At 38.7% G+C, this 13,484-nt stretch overlaps 1 non-coding gene across 1 annotated transcript; it reads right to left on the reverse strand.

Annotated features, from left to right (window-relative positions):
• Positions 1-7,777: 7,777 nt before the first annotated feature.
• LOC130977432 (small nucleolar RNA R71) lies at positions 7,778-7,885 on the reverse strand. Its single transcript, XR_009085122.1, has one exon. It is a non-coding gene; the product is annotated as a small nucleolar RNA R71 (small nucleolar RNA).
• Between the last annotated feature and the right edge of the window lie 5,599 nt (positions 7,886-13,484).

Below are 13,484 nucleotides of genomic sequence, written 5' to 3' on the forward strand. Positions count from 1 at the left end.
GGCCGCCGCTGAGCCCGTCACCCATGAAGTTCGTCCTTATCGCCGCCAGTTGAAGAAAGATGCGATAGAGAGAGAGGGGGTCCGCGGAGGGTGGTCACCGTTCATGGAGTCCGCGCCAGCGCTGTCGCGGAGGAGCGTCCCTACCGTCAACGAGCTGTCGCCATCGCCGTCCGGAACCCTCGCCGTCGTTGTCCTCATCCGAACCGCCGTCGAGCCTGAAGTCAAAGGGGGAGAAAACGTGATGGAAGAGAGGAAGGAGGGGGCTGTTCCCTTCGTCACCAAGCCACAGCCGCCGCCGTCGCCACTGTTGGGTCATTACCGGAGAAAGTCACCGCTGCTGGAGCTCGCCGGAACTGCTTGGGGTTGCTTCCACTCCTCCTGGTTCTGTTCAAACTGCGCCGCTACACTTCGGGACGCCGGGAATGGCGTTATGGCTGTCGGGACCACCGCTTGAGCCGCTGCTATTCGGTTCAATCATTTTTCCTCAGTTATGTAAGCGTTTTCATTCTGAAAACTCTTTTAAGTCGCTGTTCTATTATCTTATGCTGAGGTTTTGTGGCGTTAATTGCTATAAGATTGAATTTCGGTTATTATATGTTGCGATTACAGTTGCTGCGAAAGTGGTTTGTAACTGAGGTTGGGGTTGCTGCAGTTGCGGGCCGAGAGAAAACAGAGTAAAAGGTAGGGCGCTTTCCTTAAACTTATTTTATTTTCGAGAATTATTATAAATTGATATTGATTCAAAAAGTATATTTTGGTGATTATGAGAGTCTTATGGATTGAACTGAGTTGCTCTGGATAATTATGATTGTTTGTTTGGTGGGATTATTGAATGTTTGAGAAGGTTGAATATTCTGAGTTATTAATTTTGTTAAATTGGTGGTTGTCGAATTGGTTTTCTTGAGATTTGGAAATGTTTCATTGTTGAAAATGAGTTGACTTTTGAAAAGATTTCATATTGGAATTTAGTTTAATTCTGAAAATGATTTAGTATTAGAAAAGATTTTATATTGAAATTTGGTTTAAAACAAATTTGAAAAGGATTTGATATTGGAAACCGTTTGATTATTAAAAATGAGTTACTGATTGGAAATGGTTGAGAAGGGTTTGAAGAAGGTTTGGATGGGACTCGAGAAGGATGGCAGAGTCCGAATTCTAGAGATGTTGCCGAAATTTTTATAAAAATTGGAAAGCTTTGTTTGAAGTGATTATTTAGAAAGATTTGGTTTTAAATATTATATGTTTTAAGTTTGATTTATTTAGAAAAGAATGAATTATGTTTTGCGTTTAAATTATTGATGAATCGAATGGTAGTTGTGATAATGAGGAATGATGAATTTGAAATTTCAATGAGATATGAACTGATATGAATTGATGATGAAAATGAACTAAAAGTAAATGAGACTTGTAAAATTGAGACAAATTGTTGACCTTCGGTACATAAGATGTGACCGGAAACTTTAACTCCCCGGGTTCTCTCATAGGCATATATATATATATATGAATTTGAGCTTGGAATTTTTCTCATGGATATTATTGAGCTTGGGGATGCGCGTACAGAGGGATTGCTTAATAGTTAGCTACCAGGATATGTCGGGTTGACTGTATAACCGACAGATGAGCTCATTAGCCATAGGATAGACATACATCATATGCATTTGTATGTTTTGTTTGGGTGTGCATGTTTTGGTTTGCCTATTTGTTTAACTATGCTTATCTGCTATTTGGCCTACTTGCTGTATTTGCATCCTATCTGTGTTTTCCTTGTTTGTATTGTATGTGTGTAACAAAGAGATTCCTCATGCTGGTGGTGGTAAAGCTGAAGGTTTTTTTTATTGCTGATTTGGTTGAGTTGCTTGAGTTGAGGGACTTTGATTGGTTTCTGATTGACGTATTAGTAAAGTATGAAAAATCAAGCTGGTTCAGCATAGACTTAATGAACCTATGCTTAGATCATATTGGTCATTTATACGGTCTAGAAAATTGATTAAGATTTTCTTATAAAAAAAGAAAGATTTTGGATTTCTGAAAAATTAAATATTATTTCTTTAAAAAGGTTTTGAATGATTAGCCGTTGATTTTTAAAAGATTCATAGGAAGAACGATAATTACTGCCTTGAAATCAATTCTTCTTTTTAAATGTATCTTCTTATAACAATTCTTAAATCCTCTATTGAGAACCCTTTCGAGGACGATGTTCTCACTCCCCTACAGAATTTCTTTTTTAGTGGCAGGTTCAGGAAGCTTTGGCACGAAGCTATGATCAAACTACAGAGCTTTATGTATATATATGTTTTCATTCTCTGTATTTGATTTAGTCTTAGATTTTATTTTACCCCTCGTCCTTTGTCATTTTAAGTTTTAGAAGGGCAGGACTTGTATATTTAGAAGTTTTGGATAAGTCTATGTATTTATTATTATGTGAATATGATATGTGATTATGTGATTTTAAAGTAAATATTTTTCACTTTAATAATTAAAGATTCGGTTTATTTTTGTGAAGGCTCAATATTAAATAAATATAGTATCAAATTAAAGGATTAGAGGTAAGTAATGCTTGAACTTTTAGTACAATTATGAGATGTTAAAAGTAAGAGTGTTATAGTACCTGCAAGAGACTCCAATACTTAAGTTAGCAAGGACTTTAAGCAGGTTTTTTAATAGATTAGATCTTTAATATACTTGAGAGTGTTAGTATATTTATAATAGGAAAAGATAACCACCTTTTAAAGTAGTTCCACCTTTAATGGTGGATAATTATTCCAAGAAAGTTGTTGAGATCTCTTCTCTAGATAGGTGGGAGATATCTTAAGAGTTAGTTACTTATTTAAATAAGTAGGGTTGAACTACGTCCAACCTCTATAAGGTCGAATAGGAGTAGATAATGCCACCTTTGTTGGGTGGGCTTTTGTTCTTTTTGGGTCTGGCTTTATTTTGGGCCAAGATATAAACAGTGCCTCTGCTTGAGCCTGGATTTTTATGAGGTCGGACTCGAGCATTTGTAGGTTCAATTTCCTATGTCAGGTATACCGCATTTGGTAGGTCGGATACTTGACGTGTTTTCAAAAACTTTTGAAACGTTGGATCCCTTTATGGCACGATGGCCACTACTTTTGGGGTTTTCTTGGAAACCGCGCACGTCATTAATGAAGGGTGTTGATTTACTCTTTTGCCCCTTGTATTTTATAAATACTCATTTTTCTTCCTCTTTCTTCTTTTTTGTTTCTAAATTGTTTCGTGTTCACTTCCTTTCACCATTTCTTTGCAACATTTGTTCTTCTTTCAAGATTTCTTTATCTTGAATTCTTGTTTGGGTATTTTTGCTCGTATGTTGGAGACTTTGAATCATACGTGTGTTGCTGTTTATTGTGCGTAAACTTTACTTCGTGTTTCTTTAAGGTTGGTTCCTTTGATCTTTTGAACTTTCCTTTGTGTTTTGGATAATGTGTCTCTACTTTTGTCAATATTTCTTTGTATGCTTGCTGATTTTATATAAATTGATTGTGAAAAGTTGCTTCTTTTGTTGTTGCTGTGAATCTGAATGTAGGGGTTTATTTTGTATTGCCCCCAATGGTGCCATTTTCTTATTAGAGAGGGCATCATTTACACATTTTGTAGATGTAGCGTAACCGTTGTGTGTTGGAAGGGTTTTGTAACGCTCTTGACCCAACCTCTTTTGAATACAAATGCTTGTGTTGTTTATTCTTGTCATATCGACTTGTAGTGATGATCTTCTTTTATTTCATTGTTGGTATAGCTTTTATGTCTCAGTCTATAATTCACAATATGTCATCTAAAGTACCGTTCGACCTGACTTGGGTAGATATATCTATTCTTGCTCCTATTCTTGTTATTGATAATGAATACGCTGAAACCTTTTGTAGACATCATAGGTTATCTTTGAATCGGGAGGATGAGAGGAGTGATGAGATTGTGGTTGTCGATCCTAAGGAAAGAGTTTGTTTCTCCCGACCTGATAGGTCAAAACGTCACTTCATCTGTGTATGATCGCTTTTTTACCAGGTTGGAGGTTAGTGACGAGCGGATAATTTATACGCTTTTTGGCATTGTTTTTAGTATATTTTTAGTATGTTTTAGTTAGTTTTTATTATATTTTTATTAGTTTTTATTTAAAATTCACTTTTCTAGACTTTACTATGAGTTTGTGTGTTTTTCTGTGATTTCAGGTATTTTCTGGCTGAAATTGAGGGACCTGAGCAAAAATCTAATTCAGAGGCTGAAAAAGGACTGCAGATGCTATTGGATTCTGACCTCCCTACATTCGAAGTGGATTTTCTGGGGCTACAGAAGCCCAATTGGCGCACTCTCAATTGCGTTGGAAAGTAGACATCCAGGTCTTTTCAGCAATATATAATAGTTTATACTTTGCCTGAGATTTGATGGCCCAAACTGGCGTTCCAAATCAGCTCAAAAATTCCCGGTGTTTAACGCCAGAACTGGCACAGAAGTGGGAGTCAAACGCCCAAACTGGCACAAAAGTTGGCGTTTAACTCCAAGAAAAGTCTCTACACATGGAAATTTCAATGCTCAGCCCAAGCACACACCAAGTGGGCCCGGAAGTGGATTTTTATGTCATTTACTCATTTCTGTAAATCCTAAGCTACTAGTTCTCTATAAATAAGACCTTTTGCTATTGTATTTTCATCTTGGTTCTTCTGGTTCCCTCTCTGGGGCCGAAGCCAATGATCACCATTATCACTTATGTATTTTCAATGGTGGAGTTTCTACACACCACAGATTAAGGTGTGGAGCTCTACTGTACCCCGAGTTTTAATGCAATTACTACTATTTTCCATTCAATTCAGCTTATTCTTGTTCTAAGATATTCATTCGCACCCAAGAACATGATGAATGTGATTATTATGTGACGCTCATCATCATTTTCACTTATGAACGCGTGCCTGACAACCACCTCTGTTCTACATGCAAACAAGGCTTGAATGTATATCTCTTGGATTCCTTAATCAGAATCTTCGTGGTATAAGCTAGAATCCATTGGCGGCCATTCTTGAGAATCCGGAAGGTTTAAACCTTGTCTGTGGTATTCTGAGTAGGATTCAGGGATTGAATGACTGTGACGAGCTTCAAACTCGCGATTGTGGGGCGTTAGTGACAGACGCAAAAGAATCACTGGATTCTATTCCGACATGATCGAGAACCGACAGATGAATAGCCGTGCTGTGATAGAGCGCGTTGAACATTTTCACTGAGAGGACGGGACTGTAGCCATTGACAATGGTGATGCCCAACATACAGCTTGCCATGAAAAGGAGTAAGAAGGATTGGATGAAGACATTAGGAAAGCAGAGAGACGGAAGGGACAAAACATCTCCATACGCTTATCTGAAATTCTCACCAATGAATTACATAAGTATCTCTATCTTTATTTTATGTTTTATTCATCTTTTAATTATCAATCCTCCATAACCATTTGAATCCACCTGACTGAGATTTACAAGATGACCATAGCTTGCTTCATACCAACAATCTCCATGGGATCGACCCTTACTCGCGTAAGGTTTATTACTTGGACGACCCAGTGCACTTGCTGGTTAGTTGTGTGAAGTTGTGATAAAGAGTTGAGATTGCAATTGAGCGTACCATGTTGATGGCGCCATTGATGATCACAATTTCGTGCACCAAGTTTTTGGCGCCGTTGCCGGGGATTGTTCGAGTTTGGACAACTGACGGTTCATCTTGTTGCTTAGATTAGGTATCTTTTCTTCAGAATTTTTAAGAATGAATTCTAGAGTTTCAAGGTGATGTTCTTATCATCACAAAAGCTGATTGATTCTCATCAATTTAGCTGTTGAATGTAATGTCCTGCTGAAGCTTGGCTAGCCATGTCTAATTTCTTTAGACTAAAGCTTTAGACTAACATTGCATGATTCCTGGAATTCTTATTAAAAATTTTGAATCTCTTTATTTTTTCTTCCATATAATTTTCAAAAAATCCAAAAAAAAATATAAAATCTTAAAATCAAAAATATTTTTATGTTTCTTGTTTGAGTCTAGTGTCTAATTTTAAGTTTGGTGTCAATTGCATGTCTTTATTCCTCTAAATTTCGAAAATTACATGCATTGTGTTCTTCATTGATCTTCAAGTTGTTATTGATGATTTCCTTGATCTGATCTTTAAATTTTCTTGTCTTGAGTGTTTTGTTGTTTCCATATGCATTCTCAATTTGCTAGTGTCAATAGTATACAAACTTCTAAGTTTGGTGTCTTGCATGTATTGTTTATTTGATCTTAGTGGCATTTTGATTATTCCTCATCATTAAAAATTCAAAAAAAAATTTATTTGTGTTTTTTCAAGTCAATAATACAGAGAATTGAAGATTCAGAACATGCAGCAGAGGAATTACACAGAAAAAGCTGGGCGTTCAAAACGCCCAGTGAGAAAGGAAAACTGGCGTTTAAACGCTAGCCAGGGTGGCTGGGCGTTTAACGCCCAAAAAGGTAGAGTTTTGGGCGTTAAACGCCAGAATGGATACCATTCTTGGCGTTTAACGCCAGGATGGCACAAGAGGGAATATTTTGTTTTTAATTCAGATTTTTTTTCAAGTTTTCATAATTTTTCATAATCAAATCTTTTTCAAATCATATCTTTTCAATCATATATTTTCAAAATCAATTTCTTTCCATTTTCAAAAATACTTGCTAACAAGTAATGATTTGATTCAAACATTTCAAGTATGTTGCCTTTTTTGTTGAGAAAGGTTTAATATCTGAATCATATCTTTTAAATTTCTTGTTAGTCAAGTCATTAATTTTAAAAATCAAATCTTTTTAAATTGTTTTTCAATCATATCTCTTTAAAACCATAACTTTTTAATCATATCTTCTTAATCACATCTTTTTCAAAATAGTTTTCAATCATATCCTTTTGATTTCTAGTTTCAAAATTTTTTTCAAAATCACTTTATTTCTTTCCCAACTTTAATTTTCGAAAATCATCAATCAAATTTTCAAAATTTCTTTTAATTATTTTAAAATCTTTTACTTTAATTTCAAAAATTCTTCCCCTCTTCTCACATCCTTCTATTTATGGACTAACACTCCTCCTCAATGCACAATTCGAACTCTATCCCTCTTGATAAGTTCGAATTCTTCTACCTCCTCCTTCTATTCTTCTTTTCCTCTGACACCTCAAGGAATCTCTATCCTGTGACATAGAGGATTCCATACTTTCTTGTTCTCTTCTCTTTCATATGAGCAGGAGCAAGGACAAAAGCATTCTTGTTGAGGCTGATCCTGAACCTGAAAGGACCTTAAAGCGGAAGCTAAGAGAAGCTAAAGCACTACTCTCTGGAGAGGACCTAACAGAAATCTTCAAACAAGAAGAAGACATGGCAGCCGAAAATAACAACAATGCCAACAATGCAAGGAAAGTGCTTGGTGACTTTACTGCACCTACTCCCGACTTCTATGGGAGAAGCATCTCTATCCCTGCAATTGGAGCAAACAACTTTGAGCTTAAGCCTCAATTAGTTTCTCTAATGCAACAGAATTGCAAGTTCCATGGACTTCCATTGGAAGATCCTCATCAGTTTTTAGCTGAAAATTCTTGCAAATCTGTGACATTGTCAAGACCAATGGGGTTGACCCTGAGGTCTACAGACTTATGCTATTCCCTTTTGCTGTAAGAGACAAAGCTAGGATATGGTTGGACTCACAACCTAAAGAAAGCCTGAACTCTTGGGAAAAGCTAGTTAATGCCTTCTTGGCAAAGTTCTTTCCACCTCAAAAATTGAGTAAGCTTAGAGTGGAAGTCCAAACCTTCAGACAGAAGGAAGGTGAATCCCTCTATGAAGCTTGGGAAAGATACAAACAATTGATCAGAAAGTGTCCTTCTAACATGCTTTCTGAATGGAGCATCATAGGTATCTTCTATGATGGTCTGTCTGAACTGTCCAAGATGTCATTGGACAGCTCTGCTGGAGGATCTCTTCATCTGAAGAAGACGCCTGCAAAAGCTCAAGAACTCATTGAAATGGTTGCAAATAACCAATTCATGTACACTTCTGAAAGGAATCCTGTGAACAATGGGACGAATCAGAAGAAAGGAGTTCTTGAGATTGATACTCTGAATGCCATATTGGCTCAAAACAAAATATTGACTCAGCAAGTCAATATGATTTCTCAAAGTCTGTCTGGAATGCAAGCTGCACCAAGCAGTACTAAGGACGCTTCATCTGAAGAAGAAGCTTATGATCCTGAGAACCCATCAATGGAAGAAGTGAATTACATGGGAGAAACCTATGGAAACACCTATAATCCTTCATGGAGAAATCATCCAAATCTCTCATGGAATGATCAACAGAGACCTCAACAAGGTTTCAACAACAATAATGGTGAAAGAAATAGGTTTAGCAATGGCAAGCCTTTTCCATCATCTTCTCAGCAACAGACAGAGAATTCTAAGCAGAGCCACTCTGACTTAGCAACCATGGTCTCTGATCTAATCAAAACCACTCAAAGTTTCATGACTGAAACAAGGTCCTCCATTAGAAACTTGGAGGCACAAGTGGGTCAGTTGAGTAAGAAAGTTACTGAACTCCCTCCTAGTACTCTTTCAAGCAATACAGAAGAGAATCCCAAAGGAGAGTGTAAGGCCATCAACATGGCCGAATTTGGAGAGGAGGAAGAGGCAGTGATCACCACTGAGGAAGACCTCAATGTACGTCCACTGGCCTCCAATGAGTTCCCTAATGAGGAACCATGGGAATCTGAGACTCACACTGAGACCATAGATATTCCATTGGATTTACTTCTGCCATTCATGAGTTCTGATGAGTATTCTTCCTCTGAAGAGGACGAAGATGTCACTGAAGAGCAAGTTGTTAAGTACCTTGGAGTAATCATGAAGCTAAATGACAAGTTATTTGGTAATGAGACTTGGGAGGATGAACCCTCTTTGCTCACCAAAGAATTGGATGACTTGACTAGGCAGAGATTACCTCAAAAGAGACAGGACCCTGGGAAGTTCTCAATACCTTGTACATTAGGCACCATGACCTTCGAGAAGGCTCTGTGTGACCTAGGGTCAAGCATAAACCTCATGCCTCTCTCTGTAATGGAGAAGCTAGGGATCTTTGAGGTACAAGCTGCAAGAATCTCACTAGAGATGGCAGACAATTCAAGAAAATAAGCTTATGGACTTGTAGAGGATGTTCTAGTAAGGATTGAAGACTATTACATCCCTGCTGATTTCATAGTCCTAGAGACTGGGAAGTGCATGGATGAATCCATCATCCTTGGCATACCCTTCCTAGCCACAGCAAAGGCTGCGATTGATGTTGACAGCGGAGAATTGATCATTCAAGTGAATGAAGAATCCTTTGTGTTTAAGGCTCAAGGATATCCCTCTGTAACCATGGAGAGGAAGCATGAAGAGCTTCTCTCAAAATAGAGTCAAACAGAGCCCTCACAGACAAACTCTAAGTTTGGTGTTGGGAGACCACAACCAAATTCTAAGTTTGGTGTTGAACCCCCACATTCAAACTCTAAGTTTGGTGTTGGGAGGTTCCAACATTGCTCTGAACATCTGTGAGGCTCCATGAGAGCCCACTGTCAAGCTACTGACATTAAAGAAGCGCTTGTTGGGAGGCAACCCAATGTTATATTTATTTATTTTCCATTGTTATTTTATGTTTTCTATAGGTTGATGATCATGTGAAGTCACAAAAACAATTGAAAAAGCAAAAACAGAAAGAAAAAAAGCACACCCTGGAGGAAAAGCCTGCTGGCGTTTAAACGCCAGTAAGGGCAGCAAATGGGCGTTTAACGCCCAGTCTGGCACCATTCTGGGCGTTTAACGCCAGAAAGGGGCACCAGACTGGCGTTTAATGCCAGAAAAGGGCAGCAGCCCGGCGTTTAACGCCAGGATTGGCAGAAAGGGCGTTTTGCACGCCACTTGGTGCAAGAATTAGTTATCCTTGACACCTCAAGATCTATGGACCCCACAGGATCCCCACTTATCCCACCACTCTCTCTCTTCTTCACCCATTCACCAATCACCTCAATACCTCTTTCCCAAAAATCCCTCACCTATCAAATCCCACCATTCTCTTCACCACTCACATCCATCCTTCATAAAACTCCACCTACCTCACCATTCAAATTCAAACCACTTTCCCTCCCAAACTCACTCATAATGGCTGAACCATAGCCCCCTCTCCACCCCTATATAAACCCATCTTCACCCCCTCATTTTCACACAACCTAAACACTACTTCTCCCCCTTGGCCAAACCACAAAGCCCCTCTCCATCTCCTCTATTTCTTCTTCTTCTACTCTCTTTTTTCTTCTTTTGCTCGAGGACGAGCAAATCTTCTAAGTTTGGTGTGGTAAAAGTGTTGCTTTTTGTTTTTCCATAACTATTTATGGCACCTAAGGCCGGAGAAACCTCTAGAAAGAGGAAAGGGAAGGCAAAAGCTTCCACCTCCGAGTCATGGGAGATGGAGAGATTCATCTCAAGGGTGCATCAAGACCACTTCTATGAAGTTGTGGCCATGAAGAAGGTGATCCTCGAGGTCCCTTTCAAACTCAAAAAGAGTGAATATCCGGAGATCCAACATGAGATCCGAAGAAGAGGTTGGGAAGTTCTTACCAACCCCATTCAACAAGTCAGAATCTTAATGGTTCAAGAGTTCTATGCCAATGCATGGATCACCAAGAACCATGATCAAAGTATGAACCCGGACCCAAAGAATTGGCTTACAATGGTTCGGGGGAAATGCTTAGATTTTAGTCCGGAAAATATAAGGTTGGCATTCAACTTGCCCATGATGCAAGGAGATGAACACCCCTACACTAGAAGGGTCAACTTTGATCAAAGGTTGGACCAAGTCCTCATAGACATTTGTGAAGAGGGCGCTCAATGGAAGAGAGATTCAAGAGGGAAGCCGGTTCAACTGAGAAGGCATGATCTCAAGCCCGTGGCTAGGGGATGGTTGGAGTTTATCCAACGCTCAATCATTCCCACTAGCAACCGGTCCGAAGCTACTATAGACCGGGCTATCATGATTCATAGCATCATGATTGGAGAGGAAGTAGAAGTTCATGAGGTTATATCCCAAGAACTTTATAAGGTGGTGGACAAGTCCTCTACCTTGGCAAGGTTAGCCTTCCCTCATCTCATTTGTCACCTTTGTAATATAGTTGGAATTAACATAGAGGGAGACATCCTCATTGATAAGGACAAGCCCATCACTAAGAAGAGGATGGAGCAAACAAGAGATCCCACTCATGGACATGAGGAGATTCCTCATCATGAAATCCCTGAGATGCCTCAAGGGATGCACTTTCCTCCACAAAACTATTGGGAGCAAATCAACACCTCCCTAGGAGAATTGAGTTCCAACATGGGACAACTAAGGGTGGAGCACCAAGAACATTCCATCCTCCTCCATGAAATTAGAGAAGATCAAAGAATCATGAGAGAGGAGCAACAAAGGCAAGGAAGAGACATTGAGGAGCTCAAGCACTCCATAAGATCTTCAAGAGGAAGAACAAGTCGCCATCACTAAGGTGGACCCGTTCTTTAATCTCCTTGTTCTTTATTTTTCTGTTTTTCGAAAATTATGCTTTATGTTTTATTTATGTTTGTGTCTTATGATCATTGGTGTCTTAGTGTCTATGCCTTAAAGTTATGAATGTCCTATGAATCCATCACCTTTCTTAAATGAAAAATGTTTTAATTACAGAAGAACAAGAAGTACATGATTTCGAATTCATCCTTGAAACTGGTTTAGTTATTTGATGTGGTGACAATACTTTTTGTTTTCTGAATGTATGCTTGAACAGTGCATATGTCTTTTGAATTTGTTGTTCATGAATGTTAAAATTGTTGGCTCTAGAAAGAATGATAGAAAAGGAGAAATATTATTGAGGATCTGAAAAATCATAAAAATGATTATTGAAGCAAGAAAAAGCAGTGAATTCAAAAAAAAAAGCAAGCAGAAAAAGCCAATAGCCCTTTAAACCAAAAGGCAAGGGTAATAAAAAGGATCCAAGGCTTTGAGCATCAGTGGATAGGAGGGCCTACAGGAATAATATCCTGGCCTAAGCGGCTAAACCAAGCTGTCCCTAACCATGTGCTTGTGGCGTGAAGGTGTCAAGTGAAAACTTGAGACTGAGCGATTAAAGTCGTGATCCAAGGCAAAAAGAGTGTGCTTAAGAACCTTGGACACCTCTAATTGGGGACTCTAGTAAAGCTGAGTCACAATCTGAAAAGGTTCACCCAGTTATGTGTCTGTGGCATGTATGTATCCGGTGGTAATACTGGAAAACAGAGTGCTTTGGGCCACGACCAAGACTCATAAAGTAGCTGTGTTCAAGAATCAACATACTTAACTAGGAGAATCAATAACATTATCTGGATTCTGAGTTCCTATAGAAGCCAATCATTCTGAACTTCAAAGGATAAAAGTGAGATGCCAAAACTGTTCAGAGGCAAAAAGCTACAAGTCCCGCTCATCTAATTGGAGCTAAGTTTCATTGATATTTTGGAGTCCATAGTATATTCTCTTCTTTTTATCCTATTTGATTTTTAGTTGCTTGGGGACAAGCAACAATTTAAGTTTGGTGTTGTGATGAGCGGATAATTTATACGCTTTTTGGCATTGTTTTTAGTATGTTTTAGTTAGTTTTTATTATATTTTTATTAGTTTTTATTTAAAATTCACTTTTCTGGACTTTACTATGAGTTTGTGTGTTTTTCTGTGATTTCGAGTATTTTCTGGCTGAAATTGAGAGACCTGAGCAAAAATCTGATTCAGAGACTGAAAAAGGACTGCAGATGCTGTTGGATTCTGACCTCCCTGCATTCGAAGTAGATTTTCTGGGGCTACAAAAGCCCAATTGGCGCGCACTCAATTGCGTTGGAAAGTAGACATCCACGACTTTCCAACAATATATAATAGTCTATACTTTGCCCGAGATTTGATGGCCCAAATTGGCGTTCTAAATCAGCTCAAGAATTTCCGGCGTTTAACGCCGGAACTGGCACAGAAGTGGGAGGTAAACGCCCAAACTGGCACAAAAGCTGGCGTTTAACTCCAAGAAAAGTCTCTACACATGGAAGCTTCAATGCTCAGCCCAAGCACACACCAAGTGGGCCCAGAAGTGGATTTTTATGTCATTTGCTCATTTCTGTAAATCCTAAGCTACTAGTTCTCTATAAATAAGACCTTTTGCTATTGTATTTTCATCTTGGTTCTTCTGGTTCCCTCTCTGGGGCCGAAGCCAATGATCACCATTATCACTTATGTATTTTCAACGGTGGAGTTTCTACACACCACAGATTAAGGTGTGGAGCTCTGCTGTACCTCGAGTATTAATGCAATTACTACTATTTTCCATTCAATTCAGCTTATTCTTGTTCTAAGATATTCATTCGCACCCAAGAACATGATGAATGTGATGATTATGTGACGCTCATCATCATTCTCACTTATGAA

The sequence above is a fragment of the Arachis stenosperma genome, chromosome 4 (genome assembly GCF_014773155.1).
Source record: "Arachis stenosperma cultivar V10309 chromosome 4, arast.V10309.gnm1.PFL2, whole genome shotgun sequence".
Taxonomy (NCBI): domain Eukaryota; kingdom Viridiplantae; phylum Streptophyta; class Magnoliopsida; order Fabales; family Fabaceae; genus Arachis; species Arachis stenosperma.